General features: G+C 50.6%; 1 pseudogene; it reads left to right on the top strand.

The window, feature by feature from the left end:
* Positions 1-21,045, top strand: part of LOC130298050 (zinc finger protein ZFP2-like) — a 308,006-nt pseudogene that overhangs the window by 4,126 nt on the left and 282,835 nt on the right.

Raw genomic sequence — 21,045 nt, 5'->3', positions numbered from 1 at the left:
ATGTGTCATTCTTGTATGATTCCAGTAGTCAGGTGATTACATGGGGAGGGGGTTTGTTACAATGTGTCATTCTTGTGTCATTCCAGTAGTCAGGTGATTACATGGGGAGGGGGTTTGTTACAATGTGTCATTCTTGTGTGATCCCAGTAGTCAGGTGATTACATGGGGAGGAGGTTTGTTACAATGTGTCATTCTTGTGTCATCCCAGTAGTCGGGTGATTACATGGGGAGGAGGTTTGTTACAATGTGTCATTCTTGTGTGATTCCAGTAGTCAGGTGATTACATGGGGAGGGGGTTTGTTACAATGTGTCATTCTTGTGTGATTCCAGTAGTCAGGTGATTACATGGGGAGGGGGTTTGTTACAATGTGTCATTCTTGTGTGATTCCAGTAGTCAGGTGATTACATGGGGAGGAGGTTTGTTACAATGTGTCATTCTTGTGTGATTCCAGTAGTCAGGTGATTACATGGGGAGGGGGTTTGTTACAATGTGTCATTCTTGTGTGATTCCAGTAGTCAGGTGATTACATGGGGAGGGGGTTTGTTACAATGTGTCATTCTTGTGTCATCCCAGTAGTCAGGTGATTACATGGGGAGGGGGTTTGTTACAATGTGTCATTCTTGTGTGATTCCAGTAGTCGGGTGATTACATGGGGAGGGGGTTTGTTACAATGTGTCATTCTTGTGTCATCCCAGTAGTCGGGTGATTACATGGGGAGGAGGTTTGTTACAATGTGTCATTCTTGTGTGATTCCAGTAGTCGGGTGATTACACGGGGAGGGGGTTTGTTACAATGTGTCATTCTTGTGTGATTCCAGTAGTCGGGTGATTACATGGGGAGGGGGTTTGTTACAATGTGTCATTCTTGTGTGATTCCAGTAGTCGGGTGATTACATGGGGAGGGGGTTTGTTACAATGTGTCATTCTTGTGTCATCCCAGTAGTCGGGTGATTACACGGGGAGGGGGTTTGTTACAATGTGTCATTCTTGTGTGATTCCAGTAGTCGGGTGATTACATGGGGAGGGGGTTTGTTACAATGTGTCATTCTTGTGTGATTCCAGTAGTCGGGTGATTACATGGGGAGGGGGTTTGTTACAATGTGTCATTCTTGTGTCATTCCAGTAGTCGGGTGATTACATGGGGAGGGGGTTTGTTACAATGTGTCATTCTTGTGTGATTCCAGTAGTCGGGTGATTACACGGGGAGGGGGTTTGTTACAATGTGTCATTCTTGTGTCATCCCAGTAGTCGGGTGATTACACGGGGAGGGGGTTTGTTACAATGTGTCATTCTTGTGTGATTCCAGTAGTCGGGTGATTACATGGGGAGGGGGTTTGTTACAATGTGTCATTCTTGTGTGATTCCAGTAGTCAGGTGATTACATGGGGAGGAGGTTTGTTACAATGTGTCATTCTTGTGTCATCCCAGTAGTCAGGTGATTACATGGGGAGGAGGTTTGTTACAATGTGTCATTCTTGTGTCATCCCAGTAGTCAGGTGATTACATGGGGAGGGGGTTTGTTACAATGTGTCATTCTTGTGTGATTCCAGTAGTCAGGTGATTACATGGGGAGGAGGTTTGTTACAATGTGTCATTCTTGTGTGATTCCAGTAGTCAGGTGATTACATGGGGAGGGGGTTTGTTACAATGTGTCATTATTGTGTGATTCCAGTAGTCAGGTGATTACATGGGGAGGGGGTTTGTTACAATGTGTCATTATTGTGTGATTCCAGTAGTCGGGTGATTACATGGGGAGGAGGTTTGTTACAATGTGTCATTCTTGTGTGATTCCAGTAGTCAGGTGATTACATGGGGAGGGGGTTTGTTACAATGTGTCATTATTGTGTGATTCCAGTAGTCAGGTGATTACATGGGGAGGGGGTTTGTTACAATGTGTCATTCTTGTGTGATTCCAGTAGTCAGGTGATTACATGGGGAGGAGGTTTGTTACAATGTGTCATTCTTGTGTGATTCCAGTAGTCAGGTGATTACATGGGGAGGGGGTTTGTTACAATGTGTCATTCTTGTGTGATTCCAGTAGTCAGGTGATTACATGGGGAGGAGGTTTGTTACAATGTGTCATTCTTGTGTGATTCCAGTAGTCAGGTGATTACATGGGGAGGGGGTTTGTTACAATGTGTCATTCTTGTGTGATTCCAGTAGTCAGGTGATTACATGGGGAGGGGGTTTGTTACAATGTGTCATTCTTGTGTCATCCCAGTAGTCAGGTGATTACATGGGGAGGGGGTTTGTTACAATGTGTCATTCTTGTGTGATTCCAGTAGTCAGGTGATTACATGGGGAGGGGGTTTGTTACAATGTGTCATTCTTGTGTGATTCCAGTAGTCAGGTGATTACATGGGGAGGGGGTTTGTTACAATGTGTCATTCTTGTGTGATTCCAGTAGTCAGGTGATTACATGGGGAGGGGGTTTGTTACAATGTGTCATTCTTGTGTGATTCCAGTAGTCAGGTGATTACATGGGGAGGAGGTTTGTTACAATGTGTCATTCTTGTGTGATTCCAGTAGTCAGGTGATTACATGGGGAGGAGGTTTGTTACAATGTGTCATTCTTGTGTGATTCCAGTAGTCAGGTGATTACATGGGGAGGAGGTTTGTTACAATGTGTCATTCTTGTGTGATTCCAGTAGTCAGGTGATTACATGGGGAGGAGGTTTGTTACAATGTGTCATTCTTGTGTGATTCCAGTAGTCAGGTGATTACATGGGGAGGAGGTTTGTTACAATGTGTCATTCTTGTGTGATTCCAGTAGTCAGGTGATTACATGGGGAGGGGGTTTGTTACAATGTGTCATTCTTGTGTGATTCCAGTAGTCAGGTGATTACATGGGGAGGGGGTTTGTTACAATGTGTCATTCTTGTGTGATTCCAGTAGTCGGGTGATTACATGGGGAGGGGGTTTGTTACAATGTGTCATTCTTGTGTCATCCCAGTAGTCGGGTGATTACATGGGGAGGGGGTTTGTTACAATGTGTCATTCTTGTGTGATTCCAGTAGTCGGGTGATTACATGGGGAGGGGGTTTGTTACAATGTGTCATTCTTGTGTGATTCCAGTAGTCGGGTGATTACATGGGGAGGAGGTTTGTTACATTGTGTTCCTCTGGTTTCGCCTCCTTTTGTTCCTTATCGTTTCTATGGCAGTACTCAGAAGGTTAATCTGTTGGGCAGTGTTCACACTTGTGGATAATTAGCAGAACTGCTTCTTGTCACCACGTGATTCTGCTTCCGATGACTGAAATGGCTGTAAACTGCAGAATTGTTACCGCAACATTGTTTATTGTGGGTAATTCCGTGTAATATCAATAATCGGGGGTGACGTGTGCGGTAAGGGTTAATGGGGGGGGAGGAGGAGGATATTTCTGCAGCTTCCAGACTCCAAAAAAAAAAAATAAAAAAAAAATAAAAATATTATTATTATTATTATTTATTATTTAAATGTCACCTGTATAGAGACCTAAAAGGAGGGACCAGGAACTCCTCAGCACTGTCTGGTAGGGGGACACTCCTCTGGTAGGGGGACACTCCTCTGGTAGGGGGACACTCCTCTGGTAGGGGGACACTCCTCTGGCAGGGGGACACTCCTCTGGTAGGGGGACACTCCTCTGGCGGGGGGACACTCCTCTGGCGGGGGGACACTCCTCTGGTAGGGGGACACTTCTCTGGTAGGGGGACACTTCTCTGGTAGGGGGACTCTTCTCTGGTAGGGGGACACTCCTCTGGTAGGGGGACACTCCTCTGGTAGGGGGACACTCCTCTGGTAGGGGGACACTCCTCTGGTAGGGGGACACTTCTCTGGTGGGGGGACACTCCTCTGGTGGGGGGACACTCCTCTGGCGGGGGGACACTTCTCCGGCGGGGGGACACTTCTCCGGCGGGGGGACACTTCTCCGGCGGGGGGACACTTCTCCGGCGGGGGGACACTTCTCCGGCGGGGGGACACTTCTCCGGCGGGGGGACACTTCTCCGGCGGGGGGACACTTCTCCGGCGGGGGGACACTTCTCCGGCGGGGGGACACTTCTCCGGCGGGGGGACACTTCTCCGGCGGGGGGACACTTCTCCGGCGGGGGGACACTTCTCTGGCGGGGGGACACTTCTCTGGCGGGGGGACTCTTCTCTGGCAGGGGGACTCTTCTCTGGCAGGGGGACTCTTCTCTGGCAGGGGGACTCTTCTCTGGCAGGGGGACTCTTCTCTGGCGGGGGGACACTTCTCTGGCGGGGGGACTCTTCTCTGGCAGGGGGACTCTTCTCTGGCAGGGGGACTCTTCTCTGGCAGGGGGACTCTTCTCTGGCAGGGGGACTCTTCTCCGGCAGGGGGACTCTTCTCCGGCAGGGGGACTCTTCTCCGGCAGGGGGACACTTTTCTCCGGCAGGGGGACACTTTTCTCTGGCAGGGGGACACTTTTCTCTGGCAGGGGGACACTTTTCTCTGGCAGGGGGACTCTCCTCTGGCAGGGGGACACTTTTCTCTGGCAGGGGGACTCTCCTCTGGCAGGGGGACACCTTTCTATTAGGGAAGGATCCGTCAACATCCCCCAAAAACAGGATACTAATATATACTGTATACAAAGGTTTGTGCAGCTCAACAGAGATTGGAATGGTTGTTCAATAGTCCTACAGATAGGTTCAGGTCCCCAGAGCAGGAAAGGTTTGTTATGGGGACTTTCTCTGGACAGTTCCTGACATAGACAGAGGTGTCAGCAGAGAGCACTTCCTGTAGTCCAGAGAAGTTCAGTGTGTGCAGCGAGCGGGTGCGTCCCTTTCTGAGCTCCTCCAGACTTCCAGAGGCAGAAAGCAGCAGGTGTTACATCAGCCTTTCCCAGGAATATGGCAGGCTCCTCGGAAGAGCCTCCCTGCATGGAGTCTTGGGCCTCCACTCCTCGTTCTTCCAGGCTGTCGGGGAGTGGAGAGAAAACGGCAACAGCCAATGTTCCGGCCGGAGAAAGAAGATCTAGCAGAGTCTGCAGCAATGCAGGCTCTGCTCCTCCGGCAATGGGTGCCAGCCAGAGATCTGGTGGAAAGAAGGCGAAGAGGAAGACCATTAAGATGTGGGCTGAGAGAGGGCACAAGGAATCCAGCGAGACCTTCTGTTCCCGCATGACAATACTCAGAGTAGGAGCGGTGTGGTAAGGAGCTAAGGTTTGCCAGAGAAGACCTGCGCGGAACTCAGAGTCTGGCAAACTCTGGGTCCAGGAGGAATAAACCAGAGCTGAGGAAAAAAATCACAGCCCTGAAGGCTGAGATAGAAAAGCTGGAGGAGAGGAGCGCCGAGATCCTGGAGGGGAGAGGTCTCTTCCGGGAGAAGCTGATCAACGAGGATCGGTTTGCCGCCATGAAATCCCCAGGTAAGGTGGAGGTGGATGATGGGGAGAGTAGTGGCGGTGAAGATAGTGAGGATGGTGGTGATGAGGAAAAGGAGGAGGAGAGGGTGGAGGAAGACTCTGTATCTGTGGCTGCTCCCTGTGACACCCAGACCACCCAGGACAGCTATATTGAACCGGCCCAGGTGGCTCTTCCTTCAAGTGAGAGTGAGGAGGATGATGCGGAGAGTGAGGCTGGGGGATTGCTGAGGGTGATAGTCATGCAGGAGTCCCCAGCCCACCTCCAGAATTTCACCTTTGGGAATGATTTATGTGATGATGCGGCAGTGAAGAGAAAAATAACCCAATAATCTGTACCGTATGTGTTTGTTCCTTTCCAGCAGTCGGGGTCAGCTGCAAACCTGGTTCAGGCTGCTGGGCCCCCCAGACTGCCAGACCCCGTTTCTGTGGTGGAACGGAGCCAGCATGGTGGGGTACAGCATGGCGTCAGTAAAGGCTGTGGACGCAATAGATCTGAAGGCCACCCATCCTGCCGGTAGGGAGGGGCAGGATGGACTCATGGTGGGCAGCTCTGGCACTACAATACCCCCCCAGGGTGGCGGGGGGCGTGTCCAAGTGCCAGAGGCGATCTATGCGGCCGTGTGCTCGGGGGGCAGTTCCCTGAGTGCTGTGGCCACTACCAGCATTGCAGGGCACTCCTCTGTGAGGGGGGTGGGGGAGTGTCCGGGCGCTGGTGGCAGAGAGTGTTGCATCTGTGTGCTCGGGGGGCGGTCCTCTGAGTACAGTGTGTTCTGCGGGCGCTGCGGGGCACTCCTCTGTGAGGGGGGGGGGGAGTGTCCGGGCACAGGTGGCAGAGAGTGGTGGGTCCATGTGCTCGGGGGGGCGGTTCCCTGAGTGCTGTGAGCACTACCGGCGCTGCACGGCACTCCTCTGTGAGGTGGGGGGGGAGTGTCCGGGTGCCGGAATCATCTGCAGAGCCCGTGCGGTCGGGCAAGGCAGGTGCTGGCATTGTGGGAGGAGCTGGTATGTGCCCGGTGGGGCAGCCTCAGACTCTGATAATAACATCAGCCATGGAGGAGGAGCCATCGGTGTCGACCCCAGCAGCAGCACCTAAGCCAGAGAAAAAGACTATTCTGAAGCCAGCAATACTACAACTCCCAGCCAGCCTAGAATCTATTAGTCAGGTCAAGAGTGCCGGGTGGGTGAATGCTGAGTGTAGTAGTGTTGTGGATGAGAGGAGTATGTGGGAGTGGGAGTTGTATGAATGGGAAGTCTGGTGTGGATGAGAGTGGTGGTGTGAATGGTGGTATGGGTGGTTCTGGTCTGGCTGCCCCCAGGAGGGTCACCATCTCTGTCCGGCCGGCAATGGGGGCCATTTGCAACAGTGCCTCCTGGAGGCTTTACGCAGGGGTGACAGGTAGATTCAGGTAGAGGGAAGGGGTGAGGTCGACCGGTCTTTCTGGATAGAGAGGCACGGTTTGGGGGCTTTCCGAGAGCGGAATGGGGAAGTGGTCTGGTCCCTCCCGACACCCGGGCAGGACAATAACCGTAGGAATGTGGTCCGTCTGATTTGGAGGGGTGAGGATGCGTGTCCACCTCGCGCTAAAGTTTTTGAGCTCCTCCTTCAGATGGAATTCAGGGCGAGTGACATCTTTGCCCTCATTCACCCCTACGGGTTGGCAGAGTTTGATGTCAGTTTCGTTTGGCCAGAGGGTCTTGAACTCTTCTGGTCAAACTACGAGGTGGCGAAGAACGAGCCCGGCTGGCGGGATTTCGCCGTAAAGCCGATATCCCGTCAGAACTCTGTCAAGAAAGTGACTGTTTTGACCCGTAACGAGTCGCTTTCTTGTTATGACATAATGACCTGGCTCGGTCGATATGGGGATGTGACGGACATGCCCAAGAAAAACTTTGATGAGCACGAGATCTGGTCCGGGGCCTGGACATTTTCCGTCAAACTCAAGCGTTCAGGTAGTACATTTGCCCACATTCCGTCAGCCGCCTTCCTTGGACGTGACAGGATCCAGGTCTTCTACCAGGGGCAGCCTAAGGTCTGTCACAGGTGCGGTAGCCCCACCCATTTTAGCGCAGTCTGTATTGGGCAGGTCTGCGCTTTGTGTGGTGGGGTGGGTCATCTGGCGGCATCCTGTAGGCAGATCTGGTGCCACCTGTGTGGTGTCCTCGGGCACCCTTTTAGCCGTTGTCCTAGCGCCTTCGCCCGGCTGAGGAGAGCTGTGAAGTTGCCTCGGCTGGAGAGGGTACGGGCAGGGATGGGGGCGCAACAGGGCTAGTGAGGAGGAAAAAGGGCCCCGCCAAACTAAGGCGGAAGGAAAATCGTAGAAGGAGTAGGGAGCTGGAGAGTGCCCAGGTGATGGGGGTAGCTTCAGCCCCTGCTCCTGAAGCTGGCCCTGTAACTGCTGAAGCCCTGGAGGAGAATGTGCTGGATGAGAAGATCAGGAGGCTGCGCAGAGAGGAAGGCAATATGGCCGACCCTTCCGATTCCTCCCACTATGAAAGTGTGGATGAGGAGACCGGAGAGAGGCCTAAAAAGAAAGACAAGGGCAAAAGGAAAGGGAGAAAGAAGAGGTCAGAGTCCTCCAAAACTCCTGGTACTACGGTCCAGGTCCAAAACGGAAGCCTGACTGCCCCCCCTCTGATTGACCTGTCAAACCGGTACCTCGTCCTCGATACAATCTCCTCCCCCTCCTTGGAGGGGGAAGGTGAGGGCGGGGTGCCTAGGAAGAAAGAGCCTCTGGAGGGAACTGGGCCCTGTCCTGTTGAGGCACCTTCCTCGGAGGGCAGGGTTAGACCAGGGTCTGATGGAGACGGGGATCAAATGGATCAATCTGAATCCAAAAAAAAGGTCTAAGTGTGGTCCTGCCCTCTCGTCTTCTTCAGGGGATGAGGGGGCGAAAAAGAAGGGGGAAAAAGAATTAAATGGTGAGGCCATCTAATTTAACCCCTTAAAGGAGTACTCCGGTGCACACTTTTTTCACGTTATCCCGTCCGGGCTGCAAAATAAAAGAAAACGCACTTTCTCTTACCTGCCAACGAGCCCGCGGAGCTCCGGTACAGGTGTTCGGTCCCCGGGCTGTATTCTTCTTACTTCCGGTTAGCCCGGCACGTTACACGGAGCTTCAGCCTATCACCAGCAGAGGCGGGACATCGCTGCGGCCAGTGATAGGCTGAAGCTCCGTGTGACGTTCTGGGCTAACAGGAAGTAAGAAGAATACAGCCCGGGGACCGAACACCTGTACCGGAGCTCCGGGGGCTCGTTGGCAGGTAAGATAAAGTGCGTTTTCTTTTATTTTGCAGCCCAGACGGGATAACATGAAAAAAGTGTGCACCGGAGTACTCCTTTAAGGACAATGGACGTACTTCTACGCCCCCGTTTCCGAGTCCTTAAGGACCGAGGACGTAGGAGTACGTCCTGTCCATTCCCTGCCGCTAGCCGGAGGGGAGCCGGTGCCCGATGCCTTCTGAAATCGTTCAGCAGGCATCCCGGCATATCGCCCAGGGGGGTCATTATACCCAATTCAGTCCTGCGATCTGCGGCGATTCCGGGTCAATCGGGTCTCCAGTGACTCTGACGGCCCCGAACAGCCATAGCCAGCAGGGGTGAGGCACTGGTGCCACCTCACGATCGCCCTGATTCGTCGGACAGTTTACCAATCAGGGCGCCTGCTGCGGGTGTCACTCCCGCAACCCACTCCGCCCCTCTTCCGGAAGACCCCGGGAGCTGGGGACCCCGATCCCCGGCGTCAATGTTGGGATCGGGGCCCCAGGAGCGGCGGCGGCGAGGGACTGACCTTTGCCTGGAGCAGCAGCAGGAGGTGAGTGACAGCCTCCTGCTGTTGCTTAGCAACAGCTCCCAGCATGCAGAAAGGGCATGCTGGGAGCTGTAGTTATGCAACAGCAGGAGGCAGACCACCACAACTCTCAGCATTCCCTTATGGGCATGCTGGGACTTATAGTTTTGCAACAGCTGGAGGCACATTTTTTCCATCGAAAAGTGTACCTTCAGCTGTTGTATAACTACAACTCCCAGCTTGCACAATCAGCTAAAGTGCATGCTGGGAGTTGTAGTGGTGCATCTGCTGGTTGCATAACTACAACTCCCAGCATGCCCGTTGGCTGTCGGTGACTGCTGAGAGTTGTAGTTTTGCAACAGCTGAAGGCGCACTGAGTTAAGTAGCAAACCAGTGTGTCTCCAGCTGTAGCATAACTACAATCCCCAGCATCCCCAGCCAAACCAGTGTGCCTCCAGCTGTTGCATAACTTCAAGACCCAGCATGCCCTTCCGCTGTCCGTACATGCTGGGAGTTGTAGCTTTTGCAACAGCTGAAGGCACACTGGTTGCAAAACACTGAGTTTGTTACCAAACTCGGTGTTTCACAACCAGTGTGCCTCCAGCTGTTGCAAAATTACAACTCCCAGCCTGCACTGATAGACCGTACATGCTGGGAGTTGTAGTTTTGCAACAGCTGGATTCCCCCCCCCCCCCCCCCCCCCCAATGTGAACGTACAGGGTACACTCACATGGGCGGAGGTTTACAGTAAGTATCCGGCTGCAAGTTTGAGCTGCGGCAAATTTTCTGCCGCAGCTCAAACTGCCATTGAGAAACTACTGTGAACCCCCGCCCGTGTGACTGTACCCTAAAAACACTACACTACACTAACACACAATAAAATAAAAAGTAAAAAACACTACACATACACATACCCCTACACAGCCCCCCTCCCCAATAAAAATGAAAAACGTCTGGTACGCCACTGTTTCCAAAACGGAGCCTCCAGCTGTTGCAAAACAACTACTCCCAGTATTGCCAGATAGCCACTGACTGTCCAGGCATGCTGGGAGTTTTACAACAGCTGGAGGCCCTCTGTTTGGGAATCACTGGCGTAGAATACCCCTATGTCCACCCCTATGCAAAACCCTAATTTAGGCCTCAAATGCGCATGGCGCTCTCACTTTGGAGCCCTGTCGTATTTCAAGGCAGCAGTTTAGGGTCACATATGGGGTATCGCCGTACTCGGGAGAAATTGGGTTACAAATTTTGGGGGGTATTTTCTGCTTTTACCCTTTTAAAAAATGTAAACCTTTTGGGAAACCAAGCATTTTAGGTAAAAAAAAAGTTTGTTTTTTTTCACATATGCAAAAGTCATGAATCACCTGTGGGGTTTTACGGTTCACATTACCCCTTGTTACGTTCCCCGAGGGGTCTGGTTTCCAAAATAGTATGCCATGTGTTTGTTTTTTTTTTTTGCTGTCCTGGCACCATAGGGGCTTCCTAAATGCGGCATGCCCCCAGAGAAACATTTGCGTTCAAAAAGCCAAATGTGACTCCTTCTCTTCTGAGACCTGTAGTGCGTCAGCAGAGCAATTTTCACCCCCATATGGGGTGTTTTCTGAATCAGGAGAAATTGGGCTTCAAATTTTGGGGGGTATTTTCTGCTATTATCCTCTTTAAAAATGTCAAATTTTTGGGAACCAAGCTTTTTATTTTTTTTTACATATGCAAAAGTCGTGAATCACCTGTACGGTATTAAGGTTCACATTACCCCTTGTTACGTTCCCCGAGGGGTCTGGTTTCCAAAATAGTATGCCATGTGTTTGTTTTTTTTTTTTGCTGTCCTGGCACCATAGGGGCTTCCTAAATGCGGCATGCCCCCCAAAAACCATTTGTCGCTCCTTCCCTTCTGAGCCCTCTACTGCGCCCGCTGAACAATTAACATAGACATATGAGGTATGTGCTTACTCGAGAGAAATTGGGCTACAAATACAAGTAAAAATTTTCTCCTTTTTACCCCTTGCAAAAATTGGGTCTACAAGAACATGCGAGTGTAAAAAATGAGGATTTTGAATTTTCTCCTTCACTTTGCTGCTATACCTGTGAAACACCCAAAGGGTTAATACACTTACTGAATGTCATTTTGAATACTTTGGGGGGTGTAGTTTTTATAATGGGGTCATTTATGGGGTATTTCTAATATGAAGAACCTTCAAATCCACTTCAAACCTGAACTGGTCCATGAAAAATAGCGAGTTTGAAACTTTTGTGAAAAATTTCTAAATTGCTGCTGAACTTTGAACCCTCTGATGTCTCCAAAAGTAAAAACATCTCAACGTTATGATGCAAACATAAAGTAGACATATTGTATATGTGAATAAATATATAATTTATTGGGAATATCCATTTTCCTTACAAGCAGAGAGCTTCAAAGTTAGAAAAATGCAAAATTTTCATTTTTTTCATCAAATTTGCGGATTTTTCACCAAGAAATGATGCAAGTTACCATAAAATTTTACCACTAAGTTAAAGTAGAATATGTCACGAAAAAACAATCTCGGAATCAGAACGATAACTAAAAGCATCAGAGTTATTAATGTTTAAAGTGACAGTGGTCGGATGTGCAAAGAACGCTCTGGTTCTTCAGGTGTAAAATGGCCTGGTCCTTAAGGGGTCAATCACCCATGATGGCGGCACTCACCCCATTGGCGCTGACATCTATTAATTGTGCCAGCATAAAGTCTTATACGGCTAGATTTGCAGCCTTTGATTTTCTCGGCCGCGTTGAAGCCGACATTTTCTTTTTACAAGAGACCAGGTTGTCAGATCTAGCCTCCCTGGTAAAAGCCAGAAGAGAGTGGAGGCGCGGCCCCTCCCACTGGTCTCTTGTGGCTGAGCCGTATAGTGGGGTGGCGGTCCTTTTTACCGCTCCTGTTGATTGCCGACGGGTTATTTAATTAGAAATGGGAAGGTGCCTGATCTTAGATGTCTTCATGAAGGGACAAGAGCTCTTCTTTTTACGAGTCGGCAAGTGATCTTTGGAGGGGACTTCAATAATGTCACGAGGTCCCAAGACAGGAGAGGCTCCAATGGTCCGCTGACTTGCGATAGTGTGGCACTGATTAGCATAGCTAGAGAAGCTCGCCTAGAGGACGCCCACATCCGGAGCCCCTTGGGCCACGCGGGTTTCACCTATCATCAAGGTAGTCACATGTCTAGGATAGACAGGTTTTATTTAAAGGAGGAAGCCGTCTCTTCCGCAGTGTCCGTGGTTGAGGTGGAGTTCTGTGATCACTGTATGATTTTGTTTTCCTTGAATGTTTCAGAGACCCCCCGGATGGGTAAAGGTTATTGGAAGCTGAATTTGTCAGGTACCTTTACTGGGCCTTTGTAGTAGTAAGTCAGAGTGGTGGGAGATATTCAAGAAGCGGGTTGCGGGGTTCTTCCGCCAGCTCTCGAGCCTCAGATCCCTGAATAGGTACTGCCTGTATCAGGGTCTGAGGAGGAAACTCAAGCTTCTCGTCTCGACTGGAGGTAGCCGGGAGGATATCTCCAGAGTGAAGTCCTTGCTCATGAGGTGTCAGTACGATAGGCACGCATCTTTGGTTTTTGAGAGGGATTTTGGGAAGTACCGCTCGCCCGACCCTTACAGAAACTGCAAGATGTCAGTGAGTAGTAAAGTAATTTCAGGACTGATTGATAGTACGGGATCTCTGAATCGGTCCAGATCAGGGATCCTTGAGGTCGTCAGATCCTTCTACTCGCACCTCTTGGGGAGGAAGGATCTGGATCGGGACAAGATGTCGGGTTTCCTGGCTGAAGCCATTCCTGAGCCAGGGGTAGACCCCTCTCTTGGCGTTTTGGCAGAAGAAATCAGGGAAGAGGAAGTGAGACTGGCGATCGAGGGGCTCGCCCCCAAGAAGTCGCCAGGTCCAGATGGCTTAACCTCTGAGTTGTACAGGACCTTTAAGGAGTCGTTAGCTCCCCTCTTGACTGAGGTATTCAATGAGTGTCTCTCCTCGGGCACTCTGCCGAAGTCAATGAGGAGGTCAGCCCTGATTCTTCTCTCAAAGGGTAAAGATCCCAGCCGTATTGAGAATTGGAGGCCCATAGCTCTTCTCAATACGGACAGGAAGCTTCTGGCTAAGATACTGTTTAATTGGCTGATTAAGTTTGCACCCCGGCTCCTTTCGGGGGCTCAGCACTGCTCTGTTCCAGGCCGAAGCACCTTAAGTGCTGTCCTTAGTGTCAGGGAGGCAGTGGAGCGGAGTAGTGCGGGTCTCTGGAAGGGGTACTTACTGTCCTTGGATCAGGCCAAGGCGTTTGATCGGGTGAACCACGAGTACCTCTGGTCCGTCCTCCTGAGATATGGCTTACCGAGTACTTTTGTTAATTGGCTTGTATGCAGGGGCAGAGAGTTTCTCGCTGGTGAACGGGTGGTCTGGCCGCTCTTTGAGGTGGGGTCCGGAGTCCGTCAGGGTTGTCCTTTGAGCCCGCTCTCATATGTATTTGCGATCGATCCCTTCCTTAGGAGGGTGAGTCGTGGACCATTGGCGGGAGTCGGGATGAGTCTGGCGGAGCTGGATGTCACCCAGAGAGAGGCGTACGCTGATGATGTCACTATTTTCGTCTCTCTCTCGAGAGGAGGTCGATGTGGTGATGTCTGAGGTGGACCGCTACATAGGGGCATCCGGGTCTAAGATCAACCGGGATAAATGTGAGATTCTTTGGCTGGGAGGAGGAGATCCCACCATTGATCTCCCGGACACTCTTCCAGGGCCCCAAGAGTCAGCAAGTGTCTTAAGCATCACATTCGGCCAGGATGATTACCCCACCAAAAACTGGGATGGTAAGCTCCAGGATGCCGCTCAGAAGGTGGACCAGTGGAAGGGTTGGTCTATGACCCTCAGGGAAAAGGGTACACCTGATCAAATCGTACCTGCTCCCCTTGTTTATCTATCTGGGCAGCGTATGTATCTTACCAGAGGCTTACTACACTAGGGTCTACAGCCTGTTTTTCCAACTGTTATGGGGGAACAGGATGAACCTAGTCAAGAGGGAGGTTACGTACCACACGAGGAGACTAGGGGGTTTATCTATGGTAAACCCTGTGGTGTTCTTAACGAACACCTTCTTGAAAGCCAACATCTCAAACCTCTGGTCAGAGAGGGCTTCTCCGTGGGTACTCTCCTGCAGGGAATGGTTTCGGCCTTTCTCCCAGGAATGGGAGAGAGGAGGGCGAGTGAAGGACCTCCGTACGCCCCATGGATATCTTCCGGCTTAGGCTACCCCGACTCTGAAGGCGATACCTCGGTGGGATCTGGGAGTGTGGGAGATCAGGACCCAGTCAAGGCAGTTCCTTGACAAACGGGTTTTGTTGACCCACTTCCAGAAGCCTCTGGCGCTCAGGGACTGCCCAGGTCGGGATCTGAGGGTGGGGTTGTATCTTTTGAACATGAAAAGGATCCCCCAGAAGTTTTGGGACTTGGCCTGGTGCTGCTTTCAGGGGAAGCTATATGTAAGGGACAACCTGAAGTACGAACTCTGATGACTGGGGATGTCCCCGAGAAGAGTGCGGGGACACGCTGGAAAGCATGGACCACTTCCTGCTTCATTGTCCCTTTTAATGTAGGGGTTTACAACAGGGTGGGCGCTTCCATCGGCTCGAGTCAACTTGCCGGCCTTACCTATCCGGAGTGGGCTTATGGTGCATTTAGGAACCTGGGTGGCTGAGACAGGGGCACCTTATTATTAGCTTAGTGGTTAGGTACTACACGTGGAACGCACAGTGTTTAGTATCTACACAGCGGAAAGTCCTCTCCGAGGTGGAGGTCTGTAGGAATATCACCGGTGACCTCGGGAAGATCAGGTCTTTGGAGTATGGCAGTCTTGGTACCAGTAGGGCTTCTCTCCTATGGAGAGGGTTTTCTTTTGATGTGCCCTAGGTACTAGGCCCTTAAGGTGAAGTACCTTGATTTTGGCCAGGGATAGTGTATATATCTTAGGGTGAGTATAGGGTCAGTTTCATGAAGGGATAGTGATAGGGTTAGAGGTTGATAGGGAGAGGAATTTAAATGTAATTTTATCAGGATTGCCATCCTTCTTCCTGGTGGGGGGCTATGCATGTCACCTTAGCCTTTTGTTTTGTTTTGTTTTCTATGGATGGATTGTAAAGGGCTTTGCAGGCAACCAAACTTGGGCCTTGTGGTTTTTGGTGTATTGTATAGTTAATATCGCTTTGTTGTAGAGTATGTATATATTGTTTTGTATATATTGTTCAGTTTAGGTGGGTAGAGGTGTATTTTAGGTTGGGTGGGGGGCGGGGGGGGGGGGGGGGGGGTGGTGGTGTTGTTGTGTACCCAGGACTGGACAGTTGCAGTGGGTACTATTTTTGGGGTCTGGCATGGGTCAATTGTGGACAAAAACTGTGACCTATGGACTCGGACCCATGTCCAGACGGTGTGTGTTACGCCGAGCGCTCCGGGTCCCTGCTCCTCCTCGAAGCGCTCGCGGCGTTTCTCTCCCTGCAGCGCCCCGGTTAGACCCGCTGACCGGGAGCGCTGCACTGACATTGCCGGCTGGGATGCGATTCGTATAGCGGGACGCGCCCACTCGCGAATCGCATCCCAAGTCTCTCACCTGTCCCGGTCCCCGGCTGTCATGCTCTGGCGCGCGCGGCTCCACTCGCTAGGGCGCGCGCGCCAGCTCTCTGAGATTTAAAGGGCCAGTGCACCAATGATTGGTGCCTGGCCCAATCACCCTAATTAGTTTCCACCTGCTCCCTGGCTATATTACCTCACTTCCCCTGCATTTCCTTGCCGGATCTTGTTGCCTTAGTGCCTAGAGAAAGCTTCTTCTGTGTTTACCATTACTGTGTTCCTGACCTCCTGCTATTACCATTGACTACGAACCTTGCCGCCTGCCCACACCTTCTGCTACGTCCGACCTTGCTCTTGTCTACACCCTTGTACCGCGCCTATCTTCAGCAGTCAGAGAGGTTGAGCCGTTGCTGGTGGATACGACCTGGTTGCTACCGCCGCTGCAAGACCATCCCGCTTTGCGGCGGGCTCTGGTGAATACCAGTAGCAACTTAGAACCGGGCCACCGACACGGTCCACGCCTATCCCTCTCTGGCACAGAGGATCCACCTCCAGCCAGCCGAATCGTGACAGTAGATCCGGCCATGGATCCCGCTGAGGTCCCCCTGCCAGTTGTCGCCGACCTCACCACGGTGGTCGCCCAGCAATCCCGACAGATCGCCCATCTAGTGGGTGTGGCCACCAAAAAGGTGCGTGACCCCAGCATTTTCACAAAACCCCAACATATTTACTAAGGTTTCCACAGAAAATGTGGTGGATTTGAGCTGAGAAAAAAACAAAAGATCAGAACATGTGTAAAAAAAAAAAAATGTAGGAAACCTTAGTAAATACCGTGGAAAATAAATTGTAGGGAACTAAAACCCACAAAGAAACCTCCACAACACTATAAGTAAATCAGGGCCGGTGTCCATGCACGTAGAAGGGTTTCTGGCCAATGCTTCCCGGAGTGGGTGAGAGAAGCCTTAACCCCTTCATGACCCAGCCCATTTTCACCTTCATTTTTTGAAAATCTGACCACTGTCACTTTAAACATTAATAACTCTGGGATGCTTTTACTTATCATTCTGATTCCGAGTTTGTTTTTTCGTGACATATTCTACTTTATGTTATTGGTAAAATTTCACTGATATTTGTATCCTTTCTTGGTAAAAAATCTAAAAATTTCATGAAAATTTTGAAAATTTAGCATTTTTCTAACTTTGAAAGTCTCTGCTTGAAAGGAAAATGGATATTCCAAATAAATTACATATTGATTCACATATACAATATGTCTACTTTGTGTTTGCATTAAAAAATTGACAAGTTTTTACTTTTGGAAGACACCAGAGGGCTTCAAAGTTCAGCAGCAATTTTCCAATTTTTCTCAAGATTTTCAAAATCGTAATTTTTCAGTGCCCAGTTCAGGTTGGAAGTGGATTTTAAGGGTCTTCATATTAGAAATACCCCACAAATGACCCCATTATAAAAACTGCACCCCCCAAAGTATTCAAAATGACATTCAGTAAGTGTTTTAACCCTTTAGGTGTTTCACAGGAATAGCAGCAAAGTGAAGGAGAAAATTCTAAATCTTCATTTTTTACACTCGCATTTTCTTGTAGACCCAATTTTTGAATTTTTACAAGGGGTAAAAGGAGAGAAATCACCCTAAAATTGGTAACCCAATTTCTCTTGAGTAAGGAAATACCTCATATGTGTATGTCAAGTGTTCGGCGGGCGCAGTAGAGGGCTCAGAAGGGAAGGAGCGACAATGGGATTTTGGAGAGTGAGTTTTTCTGAAAGGGTTTTTGGGGGGCATGTCACATTTAGGAAGCCCCTATGGTGCCAGAACAGTGGACCCCCCCACATGTGACCCCATTTTGGAAACTATACCCCTCATGGAATGTAATAAGGGGTGCAGTGAGCATTTACACCCCACTGGCGTTTGACAGATATTTGAAACGGTGGACTGTGCAAATCAAAAATTTTATTTTTCATTTTCACAGACCACTGTTCCAAAAATCTGTCATACACCAGTGGGGTGTAAATGCTCACTGCACCCCTTATTACATTCCGTGAGGGGTGTAGTTTCCAAAATGGGGTCACATGTGGATATTTATTGTTTTGCGTTTGTCAGAACTGCTGTAACAATCAGCCACCCCTGTGCAAATCGCCTCAAATGTACATGGTGCACTCTCCCTTCTGGGCCTTGTTGTGCGCCCCCAGAGCACTTTGCGCCCACATATGGGGTATCTCCGTACTCGGGAGAAATTGCATTACAAATTTTGGGGGGCTTTTTTCCCTTTTACCTCTTGTGAAAATGAAAAGTATAGGGCAACACCAACATGTCAGTGTAAAAAATTTATTTTTTTACACTAACATGCTGGTGTAGACCCCAACTTCACCTTTTCATAAGGGGTTAAAGAAGAAAAAGCCCCCCAAAATTTGTTAGGCTATTTCTCCCGAGTACGGCGATACCCCATATGTGTCCCAAAACTGTTGCCCTGAAATACGACAGGGCTCCAAAGTGAGAGCGCCATGCGCATTTGAGGACTAAATTAGGGATTTGCATAGGGGTGGACATAGGGGTATTCTACGCCAGTGATTCCCAAACAGGGTGCCTCCAGCTGTTGCAAAACTCCCAGCATGCCTGGACAGTCAATGGCTGTCCGGCAATACTGGGAGTTATTATTTTGCAACAGCTGGAGGCTCCGTTTTGGAAACAGTAGCGTACCAGACGTTTTTCATTTTTTTGGGGGAGGGGGGCTGTGTAGGGGTATGTGTATATGTAGTGTTTTTTACTTTTTATTTTAGGTTAGTGTCAGTGTAGTGTAGTGTTTTTAGGGTACAGTCACATGGGCAGAGGTTCACAGCAAGTTTGCCGCTGGAAGTTTGAGCTGCAGCGCAAAATTTGCGCCATCTCAAACTTGCAGCACTCACTGTAAACCTCCGCCCATGTGAGTGTACCCTGTACATTCACATTGGGGGGAGGCGGCAAACATCCAGCTGTTGCAAACTCCGAGCATGCCCTTTGGCTGTCCGTGCATGCTGGGAGTTGTAGTTTTGCAACAGCTGGAGGAACACTGGTTTGGAAACACTAAGTTAAGTAATTAAGTTAAGTTTTGCAACCAAACTTAGTGTTTCCAAACCAGTGTGCCTCCAGCTGTTGCAAAACTACAACTCCCAGCATGCATGGTCTGTCAGTGCATGCTGGGAGTTATAGTTTTGCAACAATTGCAACAGCTGGAGGCACTGAGGTAGGAAACGGACAATGTTTCCCAACTAGTGTGCCTCCAGTTGTTGCAAAACTACAACTCCCAGCATGCCCAGACTGCCAAGGCATGCTGGAAGTTGTAATTCGGCAATATCTGAAGGATCAGATGTTGCCGAACTACAACTTCCAGCATGCTTGGGCAGTCTGGGCATGCTGGGAGTAGTAGTTTTGCAACATCTGGAGGTCCACAGTTTGGAGACCACTGTATAATGGTCTCCAATCTGTGCTCTTCCAGATGTTAGAGAACTACAACTCCCAGCATGCCTGGACAGACTGAGCATGCTGAGATTTGTAGTTTTGCTACATCTGGAAGAGCACAGATTGGAGACCATTATACAGTGGTCTCCAAACTGTGGACCTCCAGATGTTGCAAAACTGCAACTCCCAGCATGCCCAGAAAGCCAAAGGCTGTCTGGGCATGCTGGGAGTTGCAGTTTTGAAACTCTCAGAGGCAGCAGTGAGATCGCTTTACGGCGATCTCACTGCTGCCAATGAAGATGCCGCCCTGCAGCTGCCGGAAACTCACCTCCGGGACGCAGCGCCGCCGGGACCGCATGGAGGACGCCGGGACCGCTCGGGACACCGCTCAGACGGGTAAGTGATGCCGGGGGATGGGTAAGGGACACTTAGCAGAGCGGTGTGTGTCCCGATCCCCGTGATCGGGACTCACACACTGCGCTGCTAAGTATTCTGATAGCGAAACGCTGCTATCAGCTAGTCAGATTTGCCCAGCTGATAGCAGCGATCGCTGGGGGGGGTGGGGGACGAAACCCCCCGTGGTCGCATGGTAAGATGGCTGGCTATCAGTGATAGCCACCATCTTTCCGGGCGCTGCGGGATGCCGCGAGTAGCGGCAGTAATGTCCATGACGTACCTGTATGTCATGGGTCGGGAACACCTTGCCACCCATGACGTACAGGTATGTCATAGGTCGGAAAGGGGTTAAAGGGGTACTCTGCCCCTACACCTCTTATCCCCTATCCAAAGGATAAGATGTCTGATCTCGGGGGTCCTGCTGCTGGGGACCCCCGTGATCTCCCTGCTGCACTCGGCGTTCGTTTAGAGCGTGGTGTGCAGCGCTGGAGACTCACAATGTCAAGGCCATGCCCCGCTCGTGACATCACGGCCACGCCCCCTCAATGCAAGTCTATGGGAGGGGGCGTGACGACCGTCACGCCCCCTCCCATAGACTTGCATTGAGGGGTGTGGCCTAGGGCTGGGCGGTATGAGCAAAAACGTGTATCACGGTATTTTTTTAAGTGATGGCAGTTTCACGGTATTAAACGGTATTCCCCCCCCCCATATGACCTGGGCGCCGCTTCTCTCCCAACACCCCCCCTCACAATTATCAGCTGCGCTGTCCCCACATCATGTCACCCGCGTGCGCTCCTCTCCTCTCCTCATCCTCCTATGAGTTGCGGGCCGCAGCGCTAGAAATCTGTACTACAAATAATGTTTCCCGGGCTATAAAAATAAAAACTTTAACCTGCCTACGTTCCCCCGTTGCTATGGTACCGTCTTCACTGTCCTGCGCTGTGGTCCTCTTGCAGTTACCTTGGGACGGGAAAGTCAAAGAGCCACCAGCCTATCATCGGGCGGGGCGGGACATCGCTGCGGCCGGTGATAGGCTAACGGCACTGTGACATTCCCGTCCTCAGGACCGCAGCGGAGGGACCATGAGGCGGGACCACGTCGAAAGGTAAGTTTAAACTTTGTTTTGTTTATTTTTGCAGCGTTATTTGTAGTACAGATTTCTAGCGCTGGCGGCCCGCAAATCGTATGGGGATGAGCAGAGGAGCGCACGCGGGTGACATGATGTGGGAACAGATTATCTGCGCTGATAATACGGGGGGGGGGGCGGGTAAAGCAGAATAGCGCTCGCGGGTCAAATATGATTAGTTCCCCGATGTGGGGACAGCGCGCTGCAGCGGATAATTCATTCATTCGAGGGGGGGAGGTGCCCAACCGGTATTGCGGTATGGGCAAAATTCATATTGTGAGGGGGGGAAAAAAATCGGTATTCGGTATGAACCGGTATACCGCCCAGCCCTAGTGTGGCCGTGAC

Source organism: Hyla sarda (assembly GCF_029499605.1).
Source record: "Hyla sarda isolate aHylSar1 chromosome 1 unlocalized genomic scaffold, aHylSar1.hap1 SUPER_1_unloc_19, whole genome shotgun sequence".
Taxonomy (NCBI): domain Eukaryota; kingdom Metazoa; phylum Chordata; class Amphibia; order Anura; family Hylidae; genus Hyla; species Hyla sarda.
Note: the sequence above shows the minus strand (reverse complement) of the source record. Positions and strands in the feature narration are given on the sequence as shown.